The sequence below is a fragment of the Tympanuchus pallidicinctus genome, unplaced genomic scaffold (assembly GCF_026119805.1).
Source record: "Tympanuchus pallidicinctus isolate F22 unplaced genomic scaffold, pur_lepc_1.0 scaffold15, whole genome shotgun sequence".
NCBI classification, from domain to species: Eukaryota; Metazoa; Chordata; class Aves; order Galliformes; family Phasianidae; genus Tympanuchus; species Tympanuchus pallidicinctus.
The window spans coordinates 26,102,417-26,118,421 of record NW_026294669.1 but is presented as its reverse complement, the minus strand read 5'-3'; the positions used below and the strand labels follow the sequence as shown (position 1 = coordinate 26,118,421).

The following is a 16,005-nucleotide window of genomic DNA, read 5'->3' as shown; positions in this document are numbered from 1 at the left end:
GGTCATCCAGAGTCCACTGAATTCAAAATCGTGATTAAGTATCAGACCCCAAATTAAGCAACTTAAGTTTGTAAAGGATCAGCACACTGGTTTTTGTACTGAGTTTCTCATGGAGTAGTAGATTTTTCCAGCAGAGCTGCAAACTGATCTCATTGGATTACTCATATGGGGGAGGGAGGAAGATTACATGTTAAATTCTAAATCCATAATGCTATGTTGTCCTTTGAAATTACTAAATGTTTTCCATAGGAGAAGTGCCATTCATGTGTTTAGAAAGTAAGGCAATTCTGAAGATAATTTGCTGGCTGTTAAATTTAAAGGCGATACTGTTGATGGAAAAATAATAAATAGTGGATGGAGAGCAGCTTAGAAGTGTATTGTTTCTAGTCTACATTGTGAGCTATAGTTGGAAAAGGCGGCTAAAACAAATCGGAGTTCTGTAAATGTAAACCAGCTGTTTCATGGCATGTTTTTCAACTTCAGTTTGCAACTAATCTTAGGCCCAGTTGACAGTCTGATTTAGTAGTAACGTAACCAAGGTTACGTTGTGTGTGCACATAGGCTCTGGGTTCGTAGTAATCTGTGCTACAATGCAATGTGAATTAGTGTGAATTTAGCAGCTATGAGGAATCCAGCTTAAAATAGAAGCGCAAGCATTGTTTGATGTCGTACTGGATACATGTGGCTGTGACCTTTGCAACAGTTCTGCTGGAGGACAGCGAGTTGTTCAGCTGCTGTAAATTCACTGTGTTCTACAACGGTCAGTGGGACTACATTCTTTTGCACAAGCTGGAACTCAGGATATTGTATCCTCTTATCTTAATACTAATAGCAAAAGTATGTAAGTCAGTTTATGAAGGGGAGTAGACTTGTTAAAAAATGGTTGGATCACATTCTGTAAAAGGAATTGTTTAAGCAGGAAGAAATAGATCACTGCTGAAATGGGGGTTTAGCAGTAGATTCTGATGTTCAGTTTTGGGTATCTCTATGAATCCAGTTGTCAAGATCTTCTTTCTGTGATTCACTGGTTTCTGTCAAAGAAAAAAATTTTAAAAAATGGCTTTCAAGGAAACAGAGCTGGACTCTCTCAGTCTGTGTAATTTCTTAAGTTCAGGGTGGCTCATTCTCCTGACTGGTTTACACCATTGAGGTCATGTGGTTTCCTACATGCTTTTCCATACGGACAAAATCTATTGTCACACTGTAGGATCTGCCCAGTAGTACATCAGAGGCACAGCTTGATGTTTTACACAGCCGTCTGGACCTTGCTCTGACATCAACTTTTATTCATTTCAAGAATAATAATAGGACAATGCTTGGCTTACTGAAGAGACAGACTTTCCCCAGTGAGCTCTCCCTTCTTCCTCAGTGGTTTTTGTGCCCTGATGTTGTACTATGAATAATTTCAGTCTGTGCTGTGGGAACTGTATGGCAGAGCATCATTCAGGTACTGCGTATTCCTGTTCTACCAGGATTAGGCATGGTGTGAAGTCGCTGCTCATTCACAGGAAGTAACAAGCAATTCTACAAGAAATGCCAAGTGTCTTACACTGTTATGAACTGCAGCCTGTGAATCTGAATCTGATATCTGAAGCAGGAGTTACTGGGAAAACATTGAGCAATGGATTGTTTATTCTGCAGTCAAAGTACTTCTGATTCTGCCATAAAAGGGAGCGTTGTATAAGCAGCTCTGAATCTTTTCGAATGGGATTCAGAGCTCTTTGCTGCAACGGACTGGCAGTGATACTGGTTCTTTCAACAGCAGATTTCAGCCAGGTGAAGAGCCCTCTGACTTCTTCCAAAGCTGATTCCTTGCTAGTGATTTTTTTCACTGAGGAATTTTAAGGTATGCTTTAGTTTCTCTTGCCCAAGCTGTACTTTGAACAACTAATGTTTTTAAATCATTTTTTTAATCACTTTGATCACTTAAAGCTAATCTTGAGTGACTTTGTGATGTTAGGCTGAAAGTAATTTTCAGTGCTCTTTTCCTTCCTGCACGTTACATGCCATGTTGCAACAGTCAAAACAAGCAAGCCGCAACTACAAACTGAAGCACTGTAGTAGAGTATTAACTTTGCTGAAAAGGAACTAAAAACATTTGTTACAACTACATTTTCTGTTTTAAAATTTCATTATCCAGTAGGACTTGTAGAAAATATCTCACTGAGCTGTAGGTAGCCCACCCACTGTGTCCTGGCCTGTGAAAACCAGTGGTTCAGTGAGCAAAGCAGTCAGCTGTAAAATGCAAAACTTTCCTGTTCTGTGTTAGGTCTGTGTTGGTGGGAGGGATGTGTGTGCTGTAAGGTAATCCAGTGGTAAGCAGTTCTGCTAGATGTTCACAAACATGACGGTGTTTTCCCATCAGCCAGATAAGTAGTGACTCCATCTCTAGAAGAGGAGAATGCAGGAGTGACGCTTTGTGAGAAGCAGGTTACTGTACCACAAAGTAGAAAGATGTTCTGGCTATTAAATGATGTGAGTTGCTTGGTTAGGAGATGATTTCCATAATCATTCATGGTGCTGTGTTCTATCTGCAGTAGATTGCAATTATGGAATATTTTCATTTTGAATAATCTTTTTTAATATGGCATGAACAAAATGAATTCTATTTAAGTATCTCTGTAGGCATGTCTGAATATCCCTATTTAATTCATAGCCTTCCACTAAGATAACCTCGAACTAATCAGAGCTTTACGAGCTAATCAGCTCATAGTGTCACAAGTGGCATAATGTAAGCAATTATGCTCTAACTTCTAAATAAGAAGAAGAAAAAAATCAAGTTGAACAATACCAGACTTCATGAATTGATAATAAGAATTAACAGAGGATCTTTGGGACAATATGTTAAATCTCTTGCCTTTGCCCTTTCATAGGATGTGATAGAAAAACAAGCGCACATACAGGTTTGTTCACCCAGCTGATGGCCAGACACCCACACAGCTGCTCATTCACTCAGTCCTTTTAACCTCAGTGGGATGGGTGGTGAAAATTAGAAGAAGAAATTCAAGAAAATTTGGGTTGAGATAAAAACAGCTTAGTAAGTGAAGAGGATTAAAAAGCAAGACAAGGGGAGTTGCTCACCACCTCCCAGAAGCAGACCAATGCTTACCCAGTTCTGCATCCTCTTCTAATCAGATCTGTTCTCAGTTCGATCTATTCAAAATATAACTTTGCAAGTCAAATCAGGTGAGAGAGGAACCTTTGAAACTAAAAGAAAATAGTAAAAACTCCACCACGTGTTATAAATGGATAGTATCATGCCAACTCTGTCAGGTAACGTCACAGATGAAGCAAACCTTGTTTCCCTAGAAAGTACATTAACACAAGCTCTACTGTGTTTAGTATTGATAGGGATGATTTCCTTGTGCCCATTAGGCTGCTTAGAAGACAGTCGCTAATTCAGTGAGAAATTCTATTGCATTAAGATTATGTTTGAGGAATAGATCAATTAGATTTTGCTGGTATATTTGATTTTGCTTTTCTGCAGAAATAATGCCTTGAAGAGGAAAGATCAGGATAGGGCTGAGATGTACGCAGTCTGCTCAGCTTTGTAGTTTTAACTTTGGAAATGAGATTGAAATCCAGTGTGCCAGAAGAAAGTATGGCTGAGTTGCAGATGCAGTTTCCTACTGCTTTGGACAGAGCCCGGGGTAGCATCAGAATTTTTTCTTAAGCCAAGACATTCTGCATGCTACTGGAATATTAAATCTTATAATTTTCAGGTATTTAACTTTTTGTTTAAACTCAAAACAGAACTATAAATGAGAAAAACACATTTTCAGCCATGAATATAAGTATGCTTCTGTATACTACATGGTGTCCTTTAGCATTGAGTTCTATCAGTTTAAGTCCCAGAGATTAATGAGATTTAGGAGTCATTAGTACTGTTATGTAAGCTTTTAAGATGAGGATTTACAGTCCTGAATCCCATACCTGGAGGATCTGAGGAAAAAGTATCATGTGTTAGGTGTCCAGTAAAAACAACTGCTACCTAAATATACTAGAAATGGCAGAGTTGGTTTCTGCTTCAGGAGTTGACAAATTACAATCTGAACGTGGAAATGTGCTCTCTAATGTGCTGTAGAACTAAACAACAGCCTCCATTTACTGCATTAGCACACAGCTGGAGGCTGGCCCATGGGGCCAAGACTATGTGACCTGTATTTACAGTTTGAGGGCATTTGCTGGAATAAAATCTAAGGCATCGATTCTTTTCACTTGGATTTCTTCAAGAGTAATGCATAGATACTCCAAAAATAATGCTTCCTATTTATTTCCATGGAAATCACAACAGCTACAAAGACCACAATAACGCTATTTGATAGAGCAAATTTTCATCTTCAAAACTCTATTTCTAATACAGTCACTACCATTAGCTCTGCATTTTTGCCAGTGATGAACAGGAGCCTGCATACTGTGCTTGGCACTAGTGGAGGTGACTCGCTGTTGCCACTGCTGAAACATACTACCCACTGCCTCACTGTGCTCATATCCACTGTTCGGGGTCATAAATGTTCAGCAAGTGTCAATAAATGTCAGTGGGTGCCATTTTTTCCACGTAGAGGAATTAAATTCCACACCTTCACTTTATTTTCACTTCCATGTCAGATGCCATTTTGTCAGCCTGCCCCTCTGCTGCCTTCTGTTGCATGGCAACAAAATTGAATGGAATATCAATGGAAAGGTTCAACCTCTACTGCCATGCCACCACCTCTGGTGTCGTGGGCCAACATAATAAAATAGGAGGTATTATTTTCAGAGCAACCCATGTATATAGACAGAAAAATTGTGGAACAATTCTGTCTCGTGTCATTTCAAGGATTTATTAATGTTTAATATAAATCCCTCCCTTCTTTAAATCTTCTGTATTGTCTTGCTTTCTTCCCCTTTCTGTTGTCAAATATTTCTTCCTCCTTCTGTTGTCAAATAGTTTGATGTATAAACACTTATTTCTTCCTTCTCAGCACAAAATAAAGCATCTCTGTCTGCTCTCAACCATGCAATATTGTTATCACAGTTCTAAGTGTTATTCCTTCAACTGGGTCATTATAAAGAACTTTATTGATTGCATGTCAGTGATGTGAGAATAGTTGGTGAGATATTTTATTAGTCTTTTTGAATTTGTGAATTCCCATAATTCCAATCTACGTGAGTGATACGTTTATTCCTTTTACAGAGGATATATAGAACTAGATACACCACTTGAGATTGTTTTTTTTTGATTTATGTTCTCAGGTTTTATAATAGGCATATGTGTAGGTGAAGTAGGAAGTGAACTGCCAAGTATTGGATGTTAAAGGATTTTTGGAAATAGGTGAAGAAAAAACGAGACAGAGTTTCCCATCTGCCTAGAGCAGTGGTTGCAAGACTCACATAGGAGTAGTTGTAAACACTGTGGTTTGATTTTTTTTATTATTATTTTTATTTTTATTTTTTTTTAAGGTCATGTAAACTCAATTAAAGCCAAGTGCTAATGAGAAAAAGCACAGAGTCTATTATGCTCAGTCTGGTTTGCCTCCCTCTTGAAGTATGTGGTAGCTCTTCTCAGCTGCTTCAAAGCTATTCATTTAGGGCCAGTGAGAAAGGTTATTTGTACTTCCCTTAGATTTATTCAGTCTCCAAATATCTCTTAAATCTCTGTCCCTTATGGTTACTTATCTGTCCAGCATCTCCAAATGATCTCCTTTAAGTCAGACCCCACCCCATCTCTTGCCAGATAATGGACTTAGAGGCATGGAGGATATGCTCACACTGGACTAAAAAGTCAAGATCATCATTATTATGTTCTGTGGCTATTCTGCATCATCATTCTAGTTTGCTGCCTGATGAGTTGTGTCTTTTTAATCAGGTTTTCATGTATAATATCTAGCTCTAGACTTCTTTTCATTGTGTGGTTTGGATATCCTTCCTGTTTTTCTTTAGGTTTTTGTGAGTAACTTTTGCCTTTGCTGTTATACTTCTTCATGGCTGGAAGCCACTTAATTCCTTTGGTTTCTCCATGTCTTTATAAAAATAGACAGCCAACATCCACGGTTATCTTTGCACAGCATTTGTTTCAGATTAGTGGTTTGAGCAACTGGATACCAATTTCACTCTATAATAGCAAGGAATCTCTGTAACCCTTATTTTCTTGTGGGAACAGCCTTGCACTGACCTACTCATACCTACTGCTTCATCAGGTTGTCCTTGCCCAGTTTCAGGTCACTCAATTTCTTCATCACTCTTGGAGAAACGGTTCATTCCTTTTTCTCAGGTCAGTTACAGATTCCCCTGCAGCTTTTCTGCCTTTCACTTTCTTTGCATAGTTTTAGGTTTAAAAGATTTGTGTCCCATTTTACATGAATTGAAATTAGTCATACAGTTTGCACCTTTAACCTTTCCTGTACTCAGTGGATTTGTAAAAAAGGCAAACTTTAATGTTTTCCTTTCCTTGGCACCTGTGATTTTTTTTGAGCTGCTCTCTCGACTTCTCTCGGAGAGAAAACATTTGCCAATTTTCATCATCTTTATAAGAAAATGAAACATTCCAGTCACTTTTAAATGTTTAAAATTAAAAACTGCTATTGATCTGTGCACAATCTTTAGTGTACAGTCTTAAGTATGGAAGGTGCGTTACGGAACAGACTTCATGAAGTTCTTACCCAAATCCAATTGGAAAAGTACTGTGGGACAGGAAAACAATTGTGGAGGGATCATGAATTTTTTGGCAATAGTGAGGTTGTCGCCTGGCAAGTTAATATAAACATGTTACACTGTAAAATATTTTTTCCATGTAATTAATGTTGTGGAGCTCTTTGTGTATGTTCTCCTTTGGGTATTCAAGTACAAAGCAGAGCGCGAGTTTTTGTGAGAACTCTACAAAGAGCTTGAGCCTGTAGAAGCTGAGATAATAATGAAAGCAAAGAAAATGCTGCTTATGAGATAAGTGGGGAGAAGAGGACTTATTAGTCAGGAAAAAAAAAAAAGGCTGAGTGAGGATAAAAAGTTAAAATAGTTCTAAGCAAAGCAGTGATAAATTGTCCTTGTCTACCAGATGTGGGGAAATCAGCTTAAGGTTCAGGAAGGAAAATGGAAGATTGGGATGAGAAAAGATCTGCTAATTATTCCAGCTCCAAAAAGCTGGAGGCTGAGGAATTTCCCTCACAGGTGCTGGGCAAGCACCTGCCAGGATAGAGCAGATCAGTTCTGCCTCCTATGTCTCTGAGGCCTCTGTTCTCTTCTTGTGCAAACCTAATTTGTAATGGACTGCTATAGGCAAAGATATCCCAGTTGGTTTTTGCTCTTAGAAAAAGCTGATTCTTAACAATTATTATTCAAACAAGAACAATATAAAACTTTTGTTTTTCTAATTTCCCTGTTTCTTTTTCTAATTGTTTGGATGCTCAGCTTAGGGATACTTTTGTGGGTTTCTTGTAGTTGTTCAGCTAAGTAAGTATGTTTATATTCTTTCACAATTTATTTTGACTTCTGCAGTGTATTTTTCTTCCTTTTCCAGCACCTGACAGCATAAGATCAAATAAAAATATTATTTCTGATTTTCCTAAAGTAGTATTTTTATCCGTTGTGGTGGTACTGAGAACCAAGGTCAAAAATAAATTATTTTAAAAAGATGGCATGGGTTGGAGGCAGTCTCCCAGTTCTGATTTTGCATACATCATAAATCTTGAGGTAGACTGTCCTGAGCCTGTTTAGGCTGTGCTAAGTTATTCTGATGTGTTTCCCAGTGCTTCAGACAAGTAGAGCTAATGGGCCCTTGCATGATTCAATGCTTCTATGCAACAAACAGGAAATTCTCTAGTTTGTGCAAATGACAAATTTGTCAGCTTTTGTTACAGCAAACAAAAGATTGTCTGGAGAAGGATCTGGTAGATGGAAAGAAATTTATACTGATACATGTTGCTTTCATTGAATTCTCTGGGTAACTGATCTTGCTGAAAGCTGCTCTGTATTTGATTTTTTTAAGTTGGACTGTTTGCAGAGTACTGTTCAGCATACTGTCCCTTCTAAGGGGCATTCTGAGTGCCAAGTAGCACACTTGGCTAGAACCATACGTGCTATGTTGAGGTTGCATTTTAGGGGAGAAAAAAATGGAATAATACCATATTTTATATGTACATTGCAAAATGCTAGGAAGTACTATGTTAGGAAAGCCAAACTTCAGCTCTTTCCCTAAATTTTGGATACATAGTCATAATTTCTTTTTTTCCCCCTTTTATTTTGTATGCACATATTCTGGGTTTATATAGAAAATTATAGGAATGTGTTTCTTCCCTTCATTTATGTCACGCTCAGGACAATAGTTTTTGATTTGTTTTAGTGGTGGTTTTAAAAATGTGTATTTTCCTGTGTGCAGGGAGTCTGAATCCCAGACTTCTTGTCCCTCAAAACTTGCATTCCAACAATGCAACAGGTAAGTTTTCACTAATTACTAAATACTTAGTGTTTTCAGCAACTGGGGATAAAATTCTCCTCTATTGAAGTCAGTTGCTTTCACGGAGATATATTTGATCTAAGTTGTTGGGTTGTTTTCTCTCCAAGGATAGGACAGAATAATTTTTCCCTGAGTGATTTATTTATCTTAGGCTGAAAAATCTGCATAAAGCCTTGTTAAAGTTCTTCTGAAGTCTGCAGAAGTAGAATGAGCAAGATCTGCAGAGTCTAGCTTGATATTTCTCCATAGTACACTGTTTGGTAAGAAGGCTTTCGTGAGCACTGAGAACTTAATGCAACACAGGCCTGCCTTCTTTCAAACTCTCTCAAGCTCAGGGTAAGCTCAGCCAAGGCTAAAAAGAAATAAAATAAAAAGAACAACTTCCTCTACTCCAATTGTCTCTCAGGCTGTAATGTTTCAGTTCTGCCGCAGGTACGGGGTCTGGCCTTTACCCAGTGGCTGTTTGGTCTTAGGGAGTTGTGACTTTTATCAGGTTAAACACTCAGTTATGGTTTGGCACTTCCTGTGTTCAAACCCTGAAACATTAAGATCTCGAACACTGAGATAGAAAGGAGATCAAGGTGAAAATGTCTGGAAACTGGGAAAGTTTGCTGGAGAAGCATTGGTGTACGTTTGCTCTCTTGCACTTTCCTAAGCATCAGTGACTGTGTGTGAGAGATGGACCTGTGATCTGACGCTGTACACTGATGTTAAAAACTTCAGGTGCTCTCTTCTGGCTGAAATGTCACTTCCTCAGATGACAGGAGTCGACTCTTCATCTTTACATTCTATACATAAGTATGTATCATGCTTGCCATTACCAAGCGAATAACTTCTATAAGCCACAAGGCTGAAAACTGCACCTTTAGTCCTGGTGTGGCAAACTGCCCAGTTGCAAGGGTACAGGGTGAAATCCTGGTGGCACTGATATGCCCACTGACCTATAGATCTATCTGTATTATTTTCAGGGGACAAAGTGTTCAAGATAGGTTCAAAATTTTAGTGCCTTGTTTATCTTTAAGCTCATCTATTCTGAATAACAAGAGGGAAATAAATACATTAATAAAACAAATTATGTAGGAGGTGTGATGTAGTAAGGGAACCACTTCGTCAGAAATCTCCCACTGCTCTGAACCACTGTGAAATAATGGCATTACCGTGTCTGGTATGATGGAAAAGGGTCTCACTGACATCTTACAAATACTGCTGGTATATGCACTGTTAACATTCTTAGCATGTGTGTTTTTTTCAGAGTTCATTTCTGGAGTGATCACAGTAATTACTATGAAATACAGACAAGAACTGGCAGCAGTTGTAACTGTAATGAAAAATAGTTTCGAGAACCCTCACAGAAACTCACTATATGTGAGCAGCTGGCTGGCAATAAATCTCACCCCATAAGTGAGAGTTGAATGTCTTTTATTTGAAGTCATATTTAATCAGCTAAGAGTAAAAAACATCAGAGAACGTTATGTTTAATTGATACTTTAAATGATTAATAATGGATGAAATTTGGAGGTTTGTACTTTTCCTTTTAAAATTCAGTGCTCTACTTCAGTGGAAGTTTGCCTGAATAAACATTAAGTACAACTGATCCTGAACCTCAGAATGTGACCCAGTAATACTTACCACTTATGTGGCGCTTTAAACTACCAGAGCTCTTCTTGAACACAAAGGGGCTATTGAAGTGAGCATAATTTGCTCAATTAACACGTTAAATCTTTGCTTGCAAGGCAGTCAGAGGCCCGCTGTGGTTTTTGGAGAGGGCTTGCTTACAGATTCAGCAATTTACATTATGTTGAGAATCCCATAGAGGCTGTGTCCAAGTAGGGGACTTGATGGACCTTTACTCCTCGTGGAATAAAAAAATCACATGGTACTTTTTCAGCTGGAAAAATATACTAACACATCTGCTGCTGCAGCTGGAGAAAATAAAATCATAATGGCTTATCATAGATTGCTTATATTTTCACTTGTTAGAATACCACGATTTTTCCTCTGAAGTTGAAACCACAATGGTGCTTAGGAAGGCCACTTTAGAATGCACTGTGCAAACAGGAGGAATGTTAAAGGTCTAATTAAAAGCGTAAGTCTCTGAAGTTGATTAGAATGGAGACTAGGCCTAATTTCCTGCAGGATCCATTAAAGGCAGCCATGGCTGTAGGAGAGAGACAAGAAGGATGAAGAGCCACTGTATTTAGATGGGGAAAAAGAAGGTGCACTAGAGTAAGAATCTAATGGAGTGGAGATGAAGGATCAAGATAACAAAGGGAAGAGAAAGTAGAAACCAAAGAAGGGAGAATGCTGGTTTTGGATTTCTGTCATATTGAAGTCTTACTGAAGTGGACCTGCTGGGGCTCAGCTAAGAAGCATTTGGGTAGAGCTCGGTGAGTGGAGGCAAAAGTGCCAGATGCTTTTGCACGGACACTTTGGATAGTTTTCACACACCACGTCTCATCGGTGAGATGGAGCCACAATGCTAGCAGTGGCCCCAGGCAAAATCACTTTTGCGCTACAGCAGTATTCTTACTGTCTGCTTACAAAAACAGTTTTCAGTTTGTTGGAATTGTCCAGCACCCTGACTCTTCTGCCCAGCTCTCTTGTCCTGAACATCACCTTGTGGCTGTAGCTGCTGGTGGCTAGTTCCTGCCAAAGAAATGGCAGGAGCAGTGATGAGAAGTCACGCTGTTCAGTATGGGCTGGGAACAAGACTTTATCTGTGCCTATACCAGTTGAAGAGATGTGCAGGGCCCCATACACCTGTTGTTTAACCTTTGAACAGAAAGCCCAAATATTTCTGCTTCAAAAATCAGTGTGACACAATTGGGTTTGCTTTTAATATCTCTTTTGATGTCATTCCTGTGTTATTGTTATTAGCAGCAATAATGCTGCTTTTCCCTTCATCTAGAGACGTGTACACACTGATACCAGCTTCATGTATTCTTAGCAGCAGCCAACTGTGTCATCACAGTTGCTCAGCCATTCAACTCACTGTGGTTATGGGTTTGATGGATTACAATCAGGATTTTGATCTCAGAGCAGCTTTGCAATAGCAATGCTGAGAGTGACAAATGATATCTTCCTGAACCCATACTCTGGCAAGCTCCTATCATTTCTTCTTACTTGACCACTATGCAGCTTTCTATCTTGTTAATCACAACACTTTGATAAGGTGATTGTAGCCAGTTGTTGGTATCGCTGGAACAATATCAGAACTGCATTTTACTGTGCCTTGAAGTCTTAACTTAGATTTTATTCTAACTCTGTTGTTTTCTCCCTTCATAAATCTATTTTTGAGGAAATACGTATACACCTGACTTTTTTCATTGCTTTTGCAATTTGGGCTTTTGTTCTTGGAAAAAACCAGCTTATTCTATAATTAGGTTAAAATTAATGACTGCTTCCTAGTCTGTGTCATTACAGTTCATTACTTCTGAACTTGGGTCTTCATATCATACTAAGTTAAGTTTGCATTCCATAATTTATAGCTGTTGCTTACAGACATACAAGTGCATAGCAAGCATTTTGTGAGGTGCTCTTCATCATTTGTTAATGTAGGGTACACACAGACCTCTTATTTATCATTTGGAAGATAAATCTTTGACAATTCTGACACAAATTTAACAAGTTTACAGAGTTCTGGAGATCTCGTAAGCAACAAGTGTAAACCCTTTAAATACTGAAGCAAGATTTACACAGTAGAAAAGTTCACTGAAGTACTTTCTTTGTTTCCATGGGCATTACTCATCATTTTGAGAGGTCAGTTAGAAATGCCCCCTCCTCTTCTATTTCCATTTTTTTAACCAAGTAATAGGCAAGGTGAGTTTGATTTGTATAATTGCCAACCTTCCTCAGGTGTCCCTAGTATGGAATTTATGTAAACTTGCTTTCTGATGAGAAAGTTATTTGTGCTTCTGCTTGATATTTTTAGTCTAATTCCATGAGGTGTAGGAGGCAGAAGAAAGGAGAGTCCTTGAAACTCAGCTTGACAGCCCCAGCATTTATTTGTTCACAATGGAATATTCTCTTCTTAAAGATCTTGTTGACAAGTGAGGTTCACAAAAGCAGTACATTACTTTTTTTTCCGTAGTGAATTCAGCCTTGTCAGTTGTAGAGTTGTACCACTGGGCCCATCGTTTGTAGAGATCAAGATAAACTTTCTGTTCTGTGTCTGTAAAACAATGCTGGCTGTTACTGGAATGCTTATTGCTGCTGCAGTAAGTGCTGAGTGCAGCAGCACAGTGCTGAGGGGTGTGGGAATGGTGGGGGATTGCACGTACATTTTCTGATGTTTTTTTTTTTTTTTTTCCAATACTGAATAGATAGTTTAGAGTTCAAGTGGAGTCTTTTTTGTGACCATGAGCACTGATGCATATTGAAAAGCAGTGTATTTTAACACAAAAAATCTGTTTCACTTCTAGTGATGTATTTAAAGCTGGGAATTGGTTAACAAAGCTTGCAGCTTCTTTCTGTCTCCTCCTGGCTCTTCTTTCTCCGTCTCCCTCTGTTTGTGCTGGGTAATTAACTCTTACTTTGCTGTAGACATAATACAGCTTATCTAGTGTTTGTGATGTAATGGAGAGAATGCAAAGTGCTTTGCTGTGGTGTGATGAACTCAGTAGGGTAAATTCAGGCAATATGACAAGTTGTATAAGAGGGATCAGGTCATTCAAGTAACTGTTTCCTTGAAGGCCTTCACCAGCATGAATGGAAAAAAACATCCATGTCTTTCATGATGCTCACACCTGCACACACTAAACCTTGCGGGAGGGTGTGTGTGTGTGTGTGTGTGTATGGGGCAAGGAGCCCCTTTTCTTTCCACTCACAATTACTCCTTTTTCCTCCAAATGACTCAATTTTTCTCTGGGGCTGAGACATATCTGCTTTGCTATAGCCACGTTTTGCTGGTTGTTCTGAATCATTTGATTCTTTTGATGCATGTTGTATTGCTGCTAGCGTAATATTAGTGTTCAGGTAGCCTTACAAAAGAACAGGGTGTTTTTCTGCTTTTCCTTTTCATTAAATTTAATATCAGATTTAGCTTGTATGAGACAGTACAAAATTTGGCCTCAAACATTGGTATCTAATAGGATTGTGACTTTGGAAGCTGACTGGCAGTTCTGCTGGCAGATGAAAGGATGGGGCGGAACAAAATTGTCTTTGCCTCGCTATCTCTGCAGCAGTAATGGCAACAAAGTGCTGATGTAGTGTGTACGTCTGTCTGAGTTTACTCCTTACATATCCTTCAGGGAGAAATAGTCTGGAGTATAATAACAGTGTCTTTCTCCTAAAATTTTGAAGTTAGTCTAAACATTTTAATTAATAAAGAATTATATTCTTGTACAATGAGATGTGTCATAAGTAGGGGATGTGTTCATTACCTTCTACATAATGAACACGTAACAGGACTACAGAAATGCTGTGTGAACCCTGTTACATGAAGTAGGACTCTTGCATGAGGAATGACCCCAAAGTTTTACTTTTATAGTGTACATGTGTGCAGTTAAGTGGCTTTGCTCTTACGTAGTGCTCAGAGTCACGGAAATGCTTTCCTTTTGCTTTGGAGGAATTTGTATTCTACTGTGTTGAGCTTCGCTTGAGCCTCCTCCATATGTGCTTGGCATCATTCTGAATTAAAGCAAGTTATCTTGGTTGTTTTTGGATCACACTGCTGACATTTTCTGTCATGATCATGGTGCTTACATATATTGTTGTCAACTGATCAAACCTTGTTTCCTCTTGTCTTTTCAGTCTCTGTTAGTTTCTTCTGTACTGAGCTCCCACGTGAGGCCAATCAGACTCCGGACTGAATTCACTTTGGAGAAGTAGGACAGGATTTAATAAATAAATGCATTAATTTAAAACTCACGGTACATAATTAAAGGTTTTCACAGAACTGCAGTATTTATATACCATGCCTTCAAAGCTAGAGTGGTTTGCTCAGTGGGCTGTGACACAGTACTGAGTTTGCATGTTTTGGAATTGCAGTGATGCAAAACAGAAGGGCTTTTTTTTAAACTAAATTTTCTTCAGTCAACTTGTTTGCTTTACCATTAACGCCCTGAGTCTGCTGCACATCTTGTAAAGCTGAAAGGAGAAGGTGTTCTGACACCTCTGTGTCAAAAGAGCCAGCTCTCTCACAGCACCTTGGTAATTTGTGCCTGGGCAGGCTGAGCTGTTTGCTCTAAAATGGAGACTGTAATGTTCGAGAGCTCTCATCTAGCATATGAACACAGTGTGAGTCTGTGGTCTCAAACAATTCCGTATACAGCTGTGGAACCCCTTCTGTTCTTGTGGCTTTCACCTTTACGATGCATGAAGACCTAGTGCAAAAAAGTAAGGAAAGACCAAAGATACTGAGCAAGGTTTGTTCACGCACGGCTCCAGCTCTGAATTGCTGCTGTGCAGAGTGCCTCTCTCTGGAGCCCTGGGAACCACAGTCAGGAACAAGCTGAGGTTGCTCGCTGTGCATTGCTCCAGCAATAGGTGCCAAAGTCAGAGTCAGAATCCCAGGACCTGGTGCATCGTAGTGCATTGTTAGCTGTGTTTGTTTGGGGGGTTCTGGTAATTTTTCTTCTAGGTTTTTGTCCTTTGCTATTTAATTATCCTTTTCATGACTGATTTCCTGACTTAATCTGAATGTGCATAAATCTCCACCACAGATTTATCATCCCTATAGAAAGCACTTTCAGAGTGATTCTGCAGCTTCTCAGAAAAGGGACACTGTTGGAAAATGAAGCTTTCAGATCCAACAATAAGGCTACTATTATGCTGATTTTTGCCAAGCCTTCCCTCATTTCTTTCCCATTTTATACCAGAGCGAGCTCAAGGCTTCTTTTTGTTTGTTTGAACTTCAGTCATTCATGAGTGTTTACGACCCCACTCAAGTACACTCACTCTGAAACCCCCAACACCATGAGATACAGTGGCATTGTTTCTGGAGGCAGAGAATGGTCGTGTTGGGTTCTTTTTTCACCTTCGTGTTTCTGTGATTTTAACAGACTGTTTCCCAATTTTTAAAAGAAAATAAACTTTCTTAGAAATTGTTCTTCGTCTGTCACTCTCGTTTGAGGACATTGCATTTTCAGAGAAATGTGAGATCTCAGAGCAGCAGTTTTAATTATCTGCGATATAAATAACCTCACTGCAAAACAGATTTTTGTTTCCATAGCATACAGTCTGCGTGCTCATAACCATTTAATCAAATTCAGGCCTTGTCTCAGTAAATGAATAGCCACTAGCTATGGCTTGCGAATTACTCTTTCTAAATTTGACCCGTACATTTTGGAGCCAAAAGATCTTTTTTTTTTCCCTTTCATACATCCAAATGCAGGAGCTTTTCTATTTATATTTATATACTTTTTTTTTTTTTCCCTTCTGAATGTTGAATATAGCTACCTGCTGATACCATGTAGAAAAGCAGCCTCTATAGTTTTTAGTCCTTTCTGACTGACTGTCAGAATTCTCTGTGGCTATCATAAATCTTCTTTGTCTTTCCATGGTGTCACTCCACATAACACTCCCTATGATCCACACAGGTCCTTGAAAGGACCTTCTGCCTTTCCACTGCTTGG

At 38.9% G+C, this 16,005-nt stretch overlaps 1 protein-coding gene across 2 annotated transcripts in view; it reads left to right on the top strand.

The window, feature by feature from the left end:
* Positions 1-1,745: 1,745 nt before the first annotated feature.
* SPATS2L (spermatogenesis associated serine rich 2 like) overlaps positions 1,746-16,005 on the top strand; it is a 90,702-nt gene continuing 76,442 nt past the window's right edge. The window contains exon 1 of one of the 2 annotated variants that reach the window (XM_052676397.1): positions 1,746-1,846. The gene's annotated coding sequence lies outside the window, so the exon portion shown is untranslated. Of the gene's footprint in view, positions 1,847-8,387; positions 8,411-16,005 lie in introns of those variants that run through there. The other variant, XM_052676400.1, reaches the window with a different exon arrangement.